The sequence below is a fragment of the Muscardinus avellanarius genome (genome assembly GCF_963383645.1).
Source record: "Muscardinus avellanarius genome assembly, chromosome: 3".
In the NCBI taxonomy this organism is placed as follows: domain Eukaryota; kingdom Metazoa; phylum Chordata; class Mammalia; order Rodentia; family Gliridae; genus Muscardinus; species Muscardinus avellanarius.
Genome location: NC_137788.1, coordinates 125,435,538 through 125,453,016, shown reverse-complemented (window position 1 = coordinate 125,453,016; position 17,479 = coordinate 125,435,538).

The following is a 17,479-nucleotide window of genomic DNA, read 5'->3' as shown; positions in this document are numbered from 1 at the left end:
CTTGGAGTAAACCACATAGGCGGACAGTTTGCGGCTTGGGAGAACCACTGCCTCTTCTCTCTTTCCTTGGGGCTCTGTTTTCTGGCCTCAGGAATGGTCAGATGTAGGCAGGCCAGGGGAGCTGGGCCACAGATATCTCTTGAGCAGTGTGGAGTCTGGCTCATGAGTTATCATCAGCCTCGGTCACCACAGGCCTTCTCTGCGGTCCTATTTGATGCTCTGACTCCTTACCAGAGTCCACTGGCCCAGCTACTTGCAGCACTGTGCTGGTAACGGAGAACCGTGGAAACACCAGGCCTGTAGCAGGTGCCACTCCCCAAAACTCCCGCAGCTGGAGGACTCCTCTCCCCAACTCTGTGCCCCTCTTTATCCCTCAGAGTCCCCACAGTACCGCTTGCGCTCAGAGCATCCTGCCATCTTTCCTGGAAATATCTCCTTCTACTTCTGGCCCCATCTCTGGGCTGGAAGCCAACTCAAGGGGAATGGGAGACAGGTGACACACCATTGCCCCCTCTCTCCTCCATTTGCCTGTGTGCCCAAAACAGCACATTTAATTTTAAAGGCCCATCTTTCTCCTTCACACATAATGATCCACATAAACAAACAACCAAACCCATCTCTTAGGCTTGCATGAGGTCCACTCGCTCCATTCTTCCTAGAACACCTTGACCACAAGAAGCCTAGAAGCTTGAACAAAGTGTCTGTTTTATCCTTAACTACAGCATCTGCTCCTTAACTTTCAAAATGCTTATGTAAGGAGGTTGCTTATTGCCAGGAGTGTTGGCACACACCTGTAATCCCAGTGCTTGGGAGGCTGAGGCAGGAAGATCAATAAGGTTCAAGGTCAGCCTCGGCAATTTAGCAAGACCCTCAGAAACCTAGTGATAGAAGTTTAAAAAAAAAAATAGGAATTGGAGTGTAGCTTTCAGGTAAACACTCCTGGGTTCAATTCCCAGTACCCCCAAAAAAATTCCTATTTAGTTCAATTGTTAGTAAAGGGTAACATTAAGGCAATTTTTTTTTTACATGTGGGCTAATTTCTCTCCCACTAAACAATGATTCCCTGCTCACTGTTGCTTTCTGTTCATATATACTATTAACATCCCAGGTAGTGGAGTTTGTGCAGTGCTCCTTGATTAACAAATCCCCAGAGAAGGAGCCGTCTTTATAGGATGCTGGGCTGTGTTCAAAAACATTTCATAAGTCACACAGCACAAGCTGCCCACACCGGCAGCCCAGGCAGTAGTCGTGGGTGCCAAGCCTCTACTTGGCACCACCGCAGAAGGCAGAGCAGAAGAGCTGTTATTCTAAGGTTATTCTCCTCTCTCTGCCCAGAAGTTTCTCTTCCATCTCCTTCGCCTCTCCTGAGTAGGGATGGTCCATTCTCAGGGTCTTCTTGAAACTCTGTTTCAAAGCCAAAAAAAAAAAAAAAAAATTTAAGGGCTGAGGGTGTAGCTTGGAGGTCAAACACCCCCTGGGTTTAATCCCAGTACAAAAAAAATAAGAATTGTATGACTTAGAAAATATAAGAATTGTTGTGTTTATAGACACAAGCCTTTAGCAGTATTATAAATAGTTTATACTCCTGGGGCCCATAGGGATGCCTTCTCCCTCCTCATTCTCTTCTGCTCCCAGCACCAGAAACTTTCATTCCCCACCCTTCACACACACACACACACACACACACACACACACACACACACACACACTACAAGCAATGAGAAAGAAAACTAATTGGCATTGAAGGTTTAACTAGACTATGTATTTACTGTCCTTTGGCTTGTGGTTTTGTTGTTGTTATTGTTTTTGTTTTGTTTGGGTTCAAGAGGCTGAACCCATAGGTATTCTACCTCCAAACTACACCCTCAACCCTTTTAATTTTTATTTTGAAACAAGATCTCACTAAGTTGTTAAGGTTGGCCTCAAACCTGTAATCCCCCTGCTCAGCTTCCCAAATACTGGGATTATAGGCATGGACTTAAGTATTTGCATTTTAAGCTAACCTGGAGAAAAACAGGACTCTCTCAACTCTGTTAAAGAAATCACAAGTACCAGGGAGATTTCATTAAGCAGATAGAAATATGTTGAGGGAAGTCATGAATCCCTCAAATTCAAACAACATTTAGTAAACTTGCTGTGAATACAGATGACTAATGCTTCGACCTTTGCCAGGCACAGTGGGTGGGACAGGAGGATGAGTTCAAGATCTTTCCCCTTTGATCTTCGTCCCTTGTCCACTGGAGGTAATTCAATCGCAAAAGCAGATTTCCTGAAGCTTAAGCTTATGTAATTTGAGTTGGAAGGAAATGAAGAAGGAGGACGGCAATTAAAATACAAAATGTTAGGTATAAAAGCCATTATGAAGCTGAGCATGGTAGTGCACACTTGTAATCACAGCATTTGGGAGGCTGAGACAGGAGCATCATGATTCAAGGATGGACAACCTCAACTACTACTTAGTGAGGCCCTTTGCAACTCAGTGACACCCTGTTTCAAAACAAAGAATAAAAAATAGGGCTAGGGGTGTAGCTTGGAGATAGAAGGCCCCTGGGTTCCAACCTCAGTGGAAAAGAAAAAAAGAAAAAAGAAAATGGAGGGTTTTTTTTAAGCTTCACAGAATTGTTATTAATCCTGTGACATTAATTTTTACTGTCATTTTTAAACTTGAGGAAAGTTCCACTCCATTCTTTTCCTTAGGCTTTAGATTATTTCAATTTTTCTTTCAACATTTCAATGAACCTTACATATTCTTTGAAATATTATGCATTAATCATTTTGTCCTCTTTATAGGCACATATGGTATGAATCTTATATGATCTCCACTCATGGCATCGCTTGCATCATATTTTGTAGAGATACATAAGATGTATGGCTTGATTCGCTATTTTTGGAGCAATGCATAAAATATACAACTTGTCACACAGGAGTGCCACCTATCTATAGTGTACTACTAAAGGTTTCTTGTATATTTTAAGTCATGCCCCCCCCTTTTTTTTTTGACTGGGGATTAAACCTAGAGGCATTCTACTTCTGGGATACATCCCCAGCCATTTTTTTACATTTACATTTTGAAACAGGGTCTAGCTAAGTTACTAAAGCCGAGCTCGAAAAGAAAAGTTGATCCTCCTGCCACAGCCTCCCAAGTACTGAGATAACAAGCATGTACCACCATGTCCGGCATCTAAGTCATGCAATTCTTATAAAAATTCTAGAAAATACACGGTAACTGCGTATTCTGGTTCATGGAGTATATTGTTGATGAGGGATTCAACTTCTGTTCTGACCAGGTAATGATGAGAATCAGATCCTCCTGTAATTTTCCACACTACTTGCTGGCCCTACACATTTCAGAATGTGCTTCTCTTCTACCCACATGTATCTGGTGTCAGTTGGTGCAGAACACATTAACCTTTGCTCTAGCACCTCTTGGCCTGCATATATATTCATACACCTAGGTAGAGCTGAATATGACTGACAAATGAACGTGATTTCCATCAATGTGCATAAAACATCTTTCATAGTCTATTATACTCCTGTAGTTCAACTCAGTCCTTGTCGGAGGTCAGTTTCCAAGGAATCAGATGCTGGGGCTCTGAGATTTACGCACAGACTGGGGGCAAGGGAAGCAGAATTGAGCCGAGGCTGAAGTTGAGCTACCACGTAGTGATCTTGTGGTACTTTGGAATGCGGATGACCCTTCAGAGCTGACCTGATTGAAGCAAGGGAGGTTGGAACTTCAGATCCTCCTTAACCAGCCACTGAACAGAGGCTGCCCAAGGAGCAGTGTAGTGGCTGAGGGAGAACTCCTAGAGAGGACTCAGCTGCGAGCCACCAGGAGCCAAGACTCCCAGCAGCTGGGAACAGAAATTGCTACGTCCAAAGGGGAGTCTGAGTAGCACAACACTTCCTCCACTTCAGTGGATTTCCAAACACTGGAAACAAGACTCATCTAATTCTAATATTTAAAAATCAGAGGTCAAGGGTGGAACAGATAAGCTGTTACACATATTATCATTTGATGTTTCTTCTTTTAATTGCGCATAATTGCATATTTCACCTTAGAATCTATATTTTATTTATTTTTATTTTTTTGGTGGTACTGGGGTTCCTGGAAGCCCTTCTACCTCCAGGCTACACTCCCAGACCTATTTTTACATTTTTATTTGGAAACAGGGTCTCCTAAGCCAGCGCGCGCTGCTGGCTTCGAAACTGCGCGATCCTCCTGTCTCTGCCTCCCAAGCGCGGGGATTACAAGCGTGTGCCACCGCGCCTGGCAGAATCTATATTTTAAACTGTTCTTTCCAGGGTGGTGAATGTTCTTTGCTCTTTCAAAATTCATGATGCACATCCCAATTCTGAGGTACCCTATGGAATTGTTATAAATGCGACAAAGACACAAAGCACCCAGCAACCTATTGAGATCCTATTTCAAAACAAAAATTAAACAAGATGGGAAGTAAAATGCCCCTGGCTTCAATGCCCAGGACCACACACACACAAAGAAAGATACAAAGCAGGGTAATTCTGAGAACCACTGGTTATGTCGGACCTGGGACCTCTGCTTGCTTGTGCAGGAGCTGACCATCTGAGAATCCCTAAACTCTTGGAGTCTTTTAGACCAAGGATGGTGAGAACGCCATCCTCAAAATACCATCATCCTGGGCAATTTTTCCTTCCAGCCTCCCAAACTTCACAGCAGATTATCAACCTAGTCCATTGTGGTTGGCAGTGTTAGAAATAAGATTTAGCATCCTGGTATAGATCATGAGTTATCTGCACTCATAGTTCGCCTTCTTAGCCTCTTTACAACATCTCCCAGTTTTAGACCCTTTTGGCACAAATGGCCATCTTTCCACTTTTAGAATACGAGGACTTCAAGCCCATTTTCTTACACTGGATGCTGGGATTTGCTTTATCTGCAGGCCTGTGCAGACACGCGGGTTGGATTTTCCTCCAAGTGGCTCATCCAATTATAGGCAGATCTCATGCTGCCCCTGCACCAGATCCCCCCACCAACTTTTATAATTAATCAGTGACTGCCCATGTGAGTGGAGTTGTAAATGGGCTTAAAGCAGGAATCACAACTGAGATTCCCAAAGCTAAATCTGATAGGCAGCTGAGTTTTGTCTGACTACATCAGGCTTTCAATTTTTTTAACCAATGCTTAAAAATTTAGAGATTTTACTCACAATCAAATCTAGGTTGTTCCTCTACTCAAAAAACAAAACAAAACGAAAGAAAAAAGAGCAGATGATCCAGCCATGCAAACATGCATTTCTCCATGACAGCACTGGGCTCTGGCTAACCAAGGCAACTTTCAACTCAACACAGCCTATTTGCTGACATTATACCTGCTCCCTCTTCTCCATTATGTTACCTGCCAGGACCCTGTGGTTACAGCCCTGGCTTAAATTAGCATTCCTCCCAGGTGGTAACTGACACCCAGTGCAAGTTATTGGCAGAAAAGGTCCAAAATCATGATGCAATAGAGGGAAAGGTGGGTACAAAATCAAACTCAGGATTTTCAGTAACATCATGCATCCCGATGCAGAGAACATAGGCTTGTCTGCTTTGTTGATTTAAAGGAACAAACGATATTGCATGGTAGTTTTAGACAGAGAAGGCCAGAGGGGAGTAAGGGTAACCTCTGCCACTTTTTACTCCTCTTGCCAAGGAGGGGACTCAAGAATGTTTGGAAAACTCTGTGCTGTATCCCCTCCTCCTGTGGGCCAAGGATGCTGCCAGCTAAAACGGGAGAGGAGCTACCTTTTGTTTGACACAAGGAACAGCATTCTGATGTCCCTGTCTTAAGAACTATTTTCTCTACAGACTAGCGAAGGTCAGGTAGAAATTTGCTTAAGCCCTGCTGTGGATGAAGAGAAATAGGGAAGAAAGGAATAAAAAATTTCCATTACTCCATAGCAGAGAGGTGCTAATGGTGGTGGACAGTTAGGAATGGTGAATGGGTTTTCTCAGTAACGTATGAGAACTATTAATCAGCTCTCCCAAATTTAAAAAGCAAAATATCTTCATCTGGGTGTTACCAATCTTAAAACCTTAAAAGCCTTCACCTGGATTTTCCAGTTTAAGTGTGCTTTCAAATTAGTTGTGTTTTCTTGCTTATAAAAACAGATTTAGACTGAACGCCATCGTGTCGGGGTGTCTTTCTTTCAGGGGGGATGGAGAGGCCGAGGCATTCGCAGACTTCATTATGTTGAGTACTTGCTCAGCTCAGGGGGAGGCTCCAGCTCTGCTTCCCCTCCCCCACCACACGCCTTCCCCTGGCACATTACTTCCTGTAATATATACATTTCTTAATTTAATGGGTTCATTAGTCTGTTATAGCTTTTCCATAGCTCGAACAGGCCAGAGCAGTGATGAATGGTTTATCAGGAAAGTAGCTCAAGGGTGGGACTTCCTAGATCCTGGCAGCACCTTAATCAGGAAAACCAAAGGGGTGTTGCTGGGGAGGGGAGAGGGAAGGACATTTGGATCACCAGAGAATTTCTTCCCCTGGGTCTTCTGACTCAGAAACATTAAAAAAAATCTAATGCAGCTTTATTCTCCATCCTCCTTTAAGCCTTAAATGTCTGTCTTTTGGGCATGGACTGTAATAGACTAGGGCTTTAGGACCAGTTTCTCTGAGAAGCAGCCGGCGTTCAAGAAGGGCCCTTGACACCATTCTGACTTAATGCTAGACACATCTGCAGCTACTTGGACAAAATTGACATTGTCTGGAGTGCAAAGCAATCGCCTAGCGTAGCATTAGGGAGCATTTACTCTTGAGCTGTGCTACCAGACAGCAAATCTTGACCTTTAGGAGTTCAGAGATTAGATTTCGTTGCTGCAGGCGTTGAAGATATTGTTAGGAATTTGTTGCTATTCAAAGCAGATTTCAGGGGTTACCTATGGGTTTAATTCATCGCATCAATCATTTTTGGAAGGTTCTTTTAAAGCCAAGGTAGCTTCAAATAAAAACTAGGATTACTTTCACATTGATTGTCAGTAGTTGGTGAGGAGCAAAGGAGGAACACCCTTGAGATGCTGTTAAAGTTTTTGTGTCCATTCCTTCGCTGGCCAGTGGTCTGTGGAATTGGGAAGAAAAGGTGTGTTTCTCCGCCAGGCATTCGAAGCGGTCGCTGCAGGAGCAGATGGAAAATGAGGATAAGGATTTGGATACTCCCTGATGTCGTTTTCTCAAGCCCTTTAACACATTCAGTGCACAGATCTCCAGCAGGTTATCTCAAAGTGCATCATTTAAAACAAGACCTGTTTAAGCCAATAGGGGTTAACTGGGGCTTATTTGGTGGAGTCAGCCTGGGTACCATGCAGCCATGTGCACCTGTGTGTGCACACATGAAGTATGTGTGTATGTGTGTGGATGCACAAGCATATCGGCAGCCTTTTTTAAATCTAGAGGTCAGTTTTCTAGCTCTCTCAGCCCTCTTCACATCAGGGGTGTATGGAAAAGGTTTCTGAGAGCTGCCAGAAAGGAAGTGCCACACAGACACACGGAGGCTGGACTCAAGCCATGTGCTTTTCTTCCTGGAGCAGACTTTCACTCTGATCCTTATTGATTTTTATTTACCATGCAATTCCTACTGTGAGCTCTTTGACTCAGTTCCCCAATCCATAGTTGATTAAACACCTTGAGAGCTTATCTCCACTGTGTCTCTTCACCTCTCCAAATTTGCTTATTTCTCAAAGAGGGAGCTTGCCTGAGATAATCCTGCAGCACTGATTTTATTGCAACTGGAAGGTGATAAGGAACACTTATTCAGGCAGGTAAGTAGAGCAAAAGAAACTAGAGCCTGGGAGTGGAGGGCATGCAAACACTACTGCGGGGACAGACGTGCTGCACCATGAAATAATAGAGACAGGAGACGTCAATAAGCGGTTACATACAGATCAGCGTGTTTACCTTAAGTCAGAGTAATGAGTCGTTACTGTAATATATGTCTTAGAAAAACCTTTAAAATTGTCAACATTTAAGAGTTTCATTGTTAGAAAGAAGCTTCGTTATCAAGACAAAGTATAGCTTTGGTGCATGATTGCTTAAGGATGCTGAACACGGGAGGTTCTTTTTTTTTTACTTTTTTGGTGGTACTGGGAAGCCCTTCTACCTCCGGGCTACACTCCCAGACCTATTTTTTTTTATATTTTTATTTGGAAACAGGGTCTCTTAAGCCAGCAAGGCTGGCTCTGAACCAGCGCAATCCTCCTGTCTCCGCCTCCCAAGCACGGGGATTACAAGTGTGCACCACCACGCCGGGCAACACGGGAGGTTCTTAAATGGCAGGTGCTTATTGCTGGTGCTTCGACACTGTGTCTCTTGGGGCGTTGTGTAGAACTTCAGTGGGAAAAAAGGAACCCAATTCTCTTTCATTCAAGTGAAAGATGCAGTTCCCAGGGACATTCTCCATATCATCTGCAGAAAATCTCCTATGTATCCTCCATGTGATAACCCCCCATGAAGTAGACATTACTACACAATGGGCAGAAAGACAAACCAAGCTTCACAATGTATGAAGCTTGCCAGAGGTTACACAACCAACAAGGCACGTAGATGGAATTCAAACTCATCTCTGCTCATTACAAGTGTTTGATGGCACCACCAAGCCAAGCTACGGCTCCCACCTGGATAAGTAAACTGAGACACATGTAGTTAAGTGATCTGGAGCAAGTTGCAAGGGATGTGCAGAACAAACATGTCACTCTCAGCCCACTGGCTGTCTGCTAAACCTCACTTGTGCTGCTCTAGACAGATTATATCTATATTAATAGCCACTGTGAATTCATAATTTGCCAAGAATAAGTACATGTGCATGCGCAAATATGTACATTATAAAAATGATTACTAATTGCCTTTGATCTTATAAAATCCATGTGTGCATTATAAAATATGGCTGGGCATTTTGACCAGGCTTCAAGCCCAGCCTGGTATACAGCATGAGACCTAGCTAGAAACTCTACACATAGTAGTTCCAGGGAAGTGACTGACTTCTCAGCAAACTTGAAGATAGAGGTTGAACCTCTTAGAATTCATGGGTAAAGCTGTTATTTGTCTGCTGTGTGTTTGCTAGAAATACAGCAATGCAGCTGCTGGAAAATGGAAAAACTAAAAAAGATAATCAAGCTGAGCCTTTGTTCCAAATATGCAAAGTTAGTGAATGCACAGACTTGGATTTGCTAGAATTTATTTATTTATTTATTTATTTTTGTAAATAAAATTTATTTATATATTAATAGAGATTATTAATAGAGATTGAATCCAGGGTTGTTATTTATTTATTTATTAAATGGAGATTGAATCCAGGGTTGTTCTACCTCTAAGCTATACTCTCAGCCCTATTTTTTAAAATAATAAAACAGGGTCTTGCTAAGTTGCTACCTGCTATGGAATTTATTTACTTTAAAAATCTTTTTATTATAAAGGCAGTGCACTTATTGCAGAAAGCTGAAAAGCTACCAATACACACAAAAAAAGTAACATCCAACTCCTGTTCTACTAAGTAGAGATAATGTGAGCAAATACATCAGGATATATTCTTTTCTATGTAAAAGTATATTGCTCATAAAAGGATCCTAATCTATATTCTGTTTTGTAATCAACTTATTTCACTGAAAACTATTAGAACTGTAATTCCGTGTCATTAACTATTCTACAATGTCAGATTCTAATGTTGGCCTCATAGATTTGTGAATGGCTGTATCATTGTTTATGTTTACTTAGTTCCATAACTTACTATTTCAGTCAACATTCTATGTTCTGTAACCTACCCCCCCAAAAGTAACCAAATCATAGCAACTTAAAGGAAGGAGATTTACTTGCTCACAGTTCTGGAGATTTCAAGGTTTCAGTCCATGTTAGGCCAGGTTACATCTGCAGAGCTCAGGGTGACGAGAGGCAGAAAGAGAGAGTGAGTGAGGAGTCTGCTCTCACCTCACTAAAGCAAGAAACAGGAGGAGGGACCATATATAATGTCCAAGGCCACACCCCAAATATATAATGTCCAAGGCCACACCCCAAGGACCCCTCCTCAGCAACTCAGCCCCACCTCCAACATGGCTGCCTTGTCTCCATGAGGTTTAAGGGAATCGTCTAAATCCAAACTACAACACTTACCTATTATGTTTCTCTTGTAAGTCCCAGAGGCACAGCAAGATGAATGGTGTGTGTGTGTGGAGGGGTCTCTTAAGACTACCTCCAAAACAATATCCTCAAGTCCTGTGCAAGCTCCTTACTACCTAATGGTAAATGAGAGCAACTGGCTACATTCTTTCAGTTCCTAATACTAGGACAAGCTCCAGGACCACATGAGGGTATGCATGATCACTTACAAAGAACCTCTGGAATCAGCCCCAGCTCATGGCAATTTCTGTTCACCTGACTTATATAATAATCCTCCCTGTTGTGTGGCATAGTACCTGTGATTCCAGAGCACTTCCTCCTCTAGTTTAATTCCTACCCCTGGGTGCTGCTCATTCTAATCTTCCTTACAGAAGCCAAGTGGCTAAGGCTCATGAAGCCACAGTGACTTACCAGCAGAGAGAGTCTTACCTGACAGAGAGTCTCACAACTACATCTGGACCCATACCTGTAGATTCCAAGTTCACTTGGATTTCATTTTAATAGGTTGCTGTGCAGAGGAAGAAAAGAGAGAAAATGGAAAAGAACAAGACAGATTTTTTTTTAAAGAAGCCATAAATATAGGAATTTGTGGCTCCCTTGCTCTGTGGGCAGGAAGCATCCTGTATAGAACTATCTGGTTATCTCCCTCCCAGAGACCTTCCTGTCAACCCCAGGAACAAAGATGAGCAGCTTTTTCAAGCATGAGCTTCAGACTTGGAGGTCTCAAAAGATGCCACTGCTCTCCCAGCTTTTGCAGTTACTGAATAATCAACTGCATGTATTAACCATACATTTTGTTTGTTTGTTTGTTTTTTGTTTGTTTGTTTTGCAGTACTGGGGATTGAACCCAGGAGAATTCAAACTCTGAGCTGAATTCAAACCCAGGCCCCCGTTTTTATTATTTTGAAACAGGGTCTCACTAAGTTGTGGAGGGCCTCACTAAGTAGCTAAGGCTGGCTGCAAACCCGTGGTCCTCCTGTCTCAGCCTCCCAAGTACTGGGGTTACAGGCATGCCCCACCATGCCCAGCTAACCACACGTGTTTGAGGCAATCTCCTCTCATCTCACAGTCCGTGCTCCTTACTCTGCAGGAAGGCAAAGTGCCCACTGCAAGGAGACATCCGCACCTTTCTATGCCTTCAGGGGGTGGCCTGAGCCAGGGCATTGAGGCCTGAGCTCTGAGGTCAGCAGGTAAACTGCCTAAGGACAGTAACTTCCACTCATTCTATAGAGGAATCTCTTTCAACCCTTTGGCAGGCAGAGGACTCCAGACTTAGCGCAAAAAAGTACTGACTTCGGGATTTTTTCTAGGTTTGTATCCTACGCTAATTCTTATTAATTCTGTGCCACAAATAAATCACATATTTCTGAGTCCCAATTTCCTCATCCATATAAATTAAGTTTAGTCATTCTCAGGATATGATATAATACAAATACAGTGTAGTATACACATAAAAAAGCCTGGTCTGTACCAGGACCCTCGTTTCCTGGTCCCTGCACTTAGAGGTTATGTTAGACAGGACATGAACCCTGTAGATGTGTAGGCTGTTAATAAAGGCCTCAGCTGAATCTGAGAATCTATGATTTTGTGAGTTTGAGTGGAGGGCATGGTGATCAGATAGAGCTTGAAAGCAAAGCTGATATTTTGGATAATAAGTTACCTGTGTGCTGTATAATTGGAGTGAGCTGCTTTTCTCTAAAGCAGTGGCCAGGAGCAAGGCAGCCCCACTAGAGTCTCATCAGCATCTAAGCACTGATCATCAGCACAGCCCCGTACCTGCCCCGACCCTCGTCCCAGAGGACCTCCCATGTAGAAACTTGGGGTCTGCTTTATCCTGCGACCCCCAAAGATGTAGATGCACACTCTAGTCTTGCCTTGCTTAGCAATTCCTTGAATGAGAGTCAGGTACTAAGATAAGATGCTACGTCCATTTATTTTAGGATACCAGTGTACTGGTCCATTCATCTCCAGGGTCATCTCACCCTCTCAACTCCTAATTCCAGGCAAACACCCACAAACACAAACATATCCCTACAAGAACCCATGTTATTTGAGGTAGCTCAAGGAGAACCCAGGAAGGAATGCTTTTCATGATATATTTCTTGATCCTAAGGCAAGGTTAGAAGTCTTTGCAAAACAGCAAACTATCATACAATTTTTGACATTCAATTTTTCTATCTCTTCATCCATATATATTTATTGAGCAGCTTACTAGAATCTGGAGACGCAGCAGTGATTTACAAAGTTGCCCTCAAGAAATTTGGAGTCTACTGGAATACAGTTCCTCTAAAACACACAGATGTAGGTTGTGGTCTGTCCAACAATAGTGGGCTGTCACCAGACTAAGGGAAATTCTGGCTTTTTTAGGTATGGTAACAAGTGTCTTGGACTCTTCTGAGTTCAGGGTTCCCTGGGAGAGGCAGAAGAATAGGGTTACATCATGCATAAAAGGAAGAGCTGAGCAGGTCATTTAAAAAAAGAAATCATAAACGTCTGCAAAATAAATAAACAAGCCAAGTAAGTGATGCAGGACCTCCTAATAAATCGCTCCTGAAATTTTCACTTTTCTGCTTTGCATGTTTTTGTGCTTTTATTTAAAGACACGGCTTAAGGATAGCATCTCACTCTTATCTAAACTCAGTCATGGCAGAGAAAGCAATTCCAGTTTGGTCTCAGACTTGGTCACCAACTTCAGGGGAGAAAGACTGCCACAGTCCCTGGGTCTCACACGTGGAAAGGAGAGATGACATGGCCATAAAGCATCCACCCATCAAAGTTATAACAATATTAACCCCAGCTCCAGCTCTCCAATCCCAAAATCCCCAAATACGGCTAACCAAGATATTTCAGAAGTTTTTAATATACTTACTGGGTTGGCAAAACTGAGTTGACAGGAGTCTATTTATAGTCTTGCATTTATAGTCTTGCATTTATCTTTCTTAGTATGAATATTCATGCATTTCATTAAAGAAGTATTAATATGTTTAATTATGAGATGCTGCCACATACCCTGTTGGGGGTGTTATGTAATTTATGGAAAATGTCCCATACTACCTTTCTAAAATTCAAAAACTTCTGAATTCTTAAACAGATTGGCCTCATGGATTTGTAGGGATTATGGATCTATTCTCTCTTCAGTCAGTCTTATGGTCTTGCCTTTAATTACCTTTCATAGAGATAATTTTTCTTTTTAATTTTGAGAGTTCAAAGCAGATAATTTTCTAAAATCCTCCTTTGCTTTTTAACTACGTATAATTTTCTCCCCAAACACTCAAAATCAGCTTTTACTTCATGAATACTATGCTTAACACCTTGGGCATTTTTGTAATTTAGAAAAAAAAATTTTTACTCTGTGTTTTTTTATCTTTTTATAAAAATTTTATGAAGGTATAACTGAGGTATCATAAAATTCACTTACACATACAATTTAATGACTTTTAGTAGATTTGCAGTACATAGCCATCATTGTAGTCTAATTGTAGAATCTATGCCATCACCCCAAAGACACCTTGGGTTCACCTGTAGTCCCTCCCTCTGCCACCTCTGGTGGCCACTAATCTCCTGTCAGTCTTACAGCCCCATATGCCAGTCACAGTGCCCACAGTCCTCACAAGGAAACTGAGGCTTGCACAACTAGTGAAGGATGAAGCCAGGATTCAGTCCCACTCCTCCCAACTCCAGAGCTCATCAGCTGGCCAAAGCCACCCAAGGAGGTCAAGAGTGGCCTCTCACTGGTCAGGGGCAGAAATAAGAGTACCCTGGGCATGGATGTTGGAGGGAGCAGTGACCACCAGAGGACCATGAACTTGATGACCTTTAAGACTCTGTCTAATTCTGAGCTCCTGAGATTCTACAAATCCACGGAAGTGCCTCCAACTAAGCCAGGGACTTACTTTAATGAATAGATAAGAATGGTGTGTCATGAACACACTAATTGCATCTAAAAGGAAGGCTTCTGAAGTGTGTGGTGTGTTCCCTTAAGCACTGTAAACGTCCCCCAGAGATGCTGGCTGCAGCCGTCATTTGCATTATCAATGAAGAGGTGGTTTGCCAAGCAGGGGCGGGCTGGGGGAAGAGTCCGTTGGCCCTGATTCAAATCACCACACATTCCAACATATTGCTGTCCAAATTAATGAAACCTTTCGATAGATTTATTCTCGCACCTCTTTAAATTTGAAGTTGGTACTTCTGATGTAATTGTCCTGGTGGGCTAATGTGGCTGCCTCACAAGAATAGATAACAGGATAAATTAGAACAGTGCCCAGGCCATACTGAAGAAGCAGCTAGTCTGCTGCTCTTGTTACACTGAGAATTAACAACCACCTCTCTGTCCCTTCCCAGAGCAGCCAGACTTGCCTCCAGCCCTCCCAGCTCTGCTTTCTGCATTGCTCACTCTCCTGGCAGCGCTGTCTCTTCTCCCACCATCTCCATCTGACAGAGACCGTGTGTTCTTTCTTGCCCTCTTCCTGGAAGTAAACACAGGCTTAGGAACCTACAGATCCATTGCTCTTGCCTTGTTAGGACACTGAGATCACTAAAACTTCAAATAGAGACTCAAGGTCCTTGGATTTTAAACCTGGCGGTAATTTTAGACTAAAAGATAATTTGGTCCCTAATAAAAAAAAATATTACACTGAGCAGAAAGGGCTTTGTGACCCATGGACTTTTCTAGGTCTACCTTATTTTATCACATGTGTTAAAATTAGCACAAATATATCTTTTTTGTTGAAAAAGAGCTTTTATCTATTTTTTGACACTTAAGCATTATGAAGATGGTGTAATTGTTGAGGGTTGCTAATTATTAACACTATCGGTTCCCAAAGTTCTTAGTAATTGTTCATGGTATTAGGGTATATAGTGGAGATAGGGTGTATAATATACTTAGTACTGAATTTTCTCACTTAGAAAATACATTCAGTAAGTCAGCTATTATGCGATTTTTTTTGAATCCTCATCCTTACTTTTAGAGCCAAGGATAATGAGACTCAGAGACATGAAGGAATTTGTCCAATGTTCACTCAGCCAATAAGAATAGAGGGAGTTGAAATTTCATGTCAATTCTCTCTAGGACACATGCTCCCTAGCAGCTTAAATAGCACACCCGGCCTTACCCAAGGTAGAGCGCCAATAAGTAGCAACTCTGGGTTCTAGAACCCAGGGGCATTCTACCTCTGAGCTACACCTCTAACTCTATTTTTTATTCTTTATTTTGAAACAGGGTCTTACTAAGTTGCTGAGGCCAGCCTCAAACCTGCGATTTTCCTGTCTCAGCCTTTCAAGTACTGGGATTATAAGCGTGTGCCACACCACACCCAAATCCAGGTTTTTCTCTTTTTCTTTTTCTTTTTTTTTTTTTTTTTTGTAATCAAACCATGGCGCTGCCACTGAAAGCACAACTTCTGAATCAAGGGCCTAAGCTTAAGGCCTGGACTTGATGACAACTTCCCAGAACGATCTCTACCCAAAAACAAATGGCGGCCAGGTGGTTGCATTTAGAATAAGAAACATGAGCCCAGGAAAATAATCTATTTTAGGAGAAGTGTTTTCATCCTAAAATTAAGTTGCTATGAAGTAGTGCTCAATTGGAAAGATATTTTAAAAATAAAACTCATGATATAGCATTTTCCCAAATGTTCTCTCTTTACAATTGGTCCCCTCCCATTCTCAACACACCAGCACCAGATTGTCCTGCCTGTGCACATTTATGTGAACAAAAATGAAAGTGCATTAAGATCTTCCATTTAAGCACATTTTTCTAAGTGAGCACTCATTGTGCTAAGAGGCTAGGTTGTCTGATGATGCACCCACGCTAGCAAGACTGGGGGCATCAGATCAGGTGTCACTTGCAGTCTCTTGCCTACAGGGGGGTGAAGGCAAGCCAACAGCGCAGGTGAAATCATTGAGTCAGTATCCCGAGCAACAGGTGGTAGCAGGGCAGAAAGAGGTGGGTGAAAGGAGGATGGGGGAAATGTGTCCACTGGAAAACATCATTTCACCAGGAAGTCTTGTGATGGGTCGCTTCTTGGTAGCTGGAACAAGACTCCTACTAAGCAGTTGCTTAATAAACAAGCAGTTTTTCTGGTCTTTTTATTTTGTTTAACTGTAAAATTATTCCCCTTAGCTCTTACCCACTTCTCTGATCATTGGTTGTGAAATGTATACCTATATTTAACACGGAATGTGTGATTATCATCTTCTTCGAAGCATCACATCATACTGTTGAAACGATGAAGAGAACCAAGAGGTGTGGGCATTCCTTCACTGACTGTGTAGGAGCAAAGAGGAAGATGCAGCCTGTCCCTCCCGTGAAGACCTGAGGACCTTCCAAAGGCAAATCTACTCCAACACAGGTACATCCTCTAGACCAGGGCTGGCAAAGCAGAGACTCAGACCAAGCAAGCTCATGTGCAGTTTGGCTCACACAATTTAGACAAACAATTCTTTTAATAGTTGCCAACTCTATAACAAATTGGAAGAGTTCACAGGAAAATCTTTATTTCTGGCTTCTTCTTTTTCTTGGAAAGGTAATGGGAATTGAATCCCAATTCATTCTACCTCCGTGCTACACTCTCGGTTCTATTTTATTTTTATTTTGAGACGGGGTCTCTCTAAATTGCTGATGCTGGCCTTGAACCTGCAATCCTCCTGTCTCGGCCTCCCAAGTCCTGGGACTGCAAGCATGCCTCACCATGCCCTGCGCCTGGCATCTTCTTCTTCTTCTTTTTTTTTTTTTTGGTGGTACTGTGGTTCCTGGAAGCCCTTCTACCTCCGGGATACACTCCCATGGGCTACACTCCCAGACCTGTTTTTTTAACTTTTTTTTAATGTGGTCTCTTAAGCCAGCAAGGCTGGCTCGCGATCCTTCTGTCTCTGCCTCCCAAGCGCAGGGATTACAAGCATGCACCACCACACCCGGCACCTGGCATCTTCTGAAAAACCAAAAGTGCTGCACACTGGGCCTCAAGTGCTCAAGTGAGTCGAGCTGCTGGTCCTCCAGTTGAGCTCTGTCTTTTTACAGCGAGCCTTCACTCTCTCAGGGCCTCGGTCCCCAGCTCTTTCTGATGTCTGTAGATATCTGAGATTACATTTCTGGAAGGTTGTTTCTGGCTGTTTCCACAAATAAACAAGTAGCACCACAACTGCCTGTTGATATTTATTATAAGAACACACAATGACCTGCTGATATTTGAGGAAGGAGCAAGCACCTGGGTCGGCCTGTGTTTGGCATGTGCTTATGAACGTATGTCTTTTGTGGAGTGTCCACAGTACACTTCATGGCCATGCACCACCCCTCTTCCCCATCCCCGGCAAGCCCCAGAGAAGGCAGGCTCTAGCTTCAGATACTCC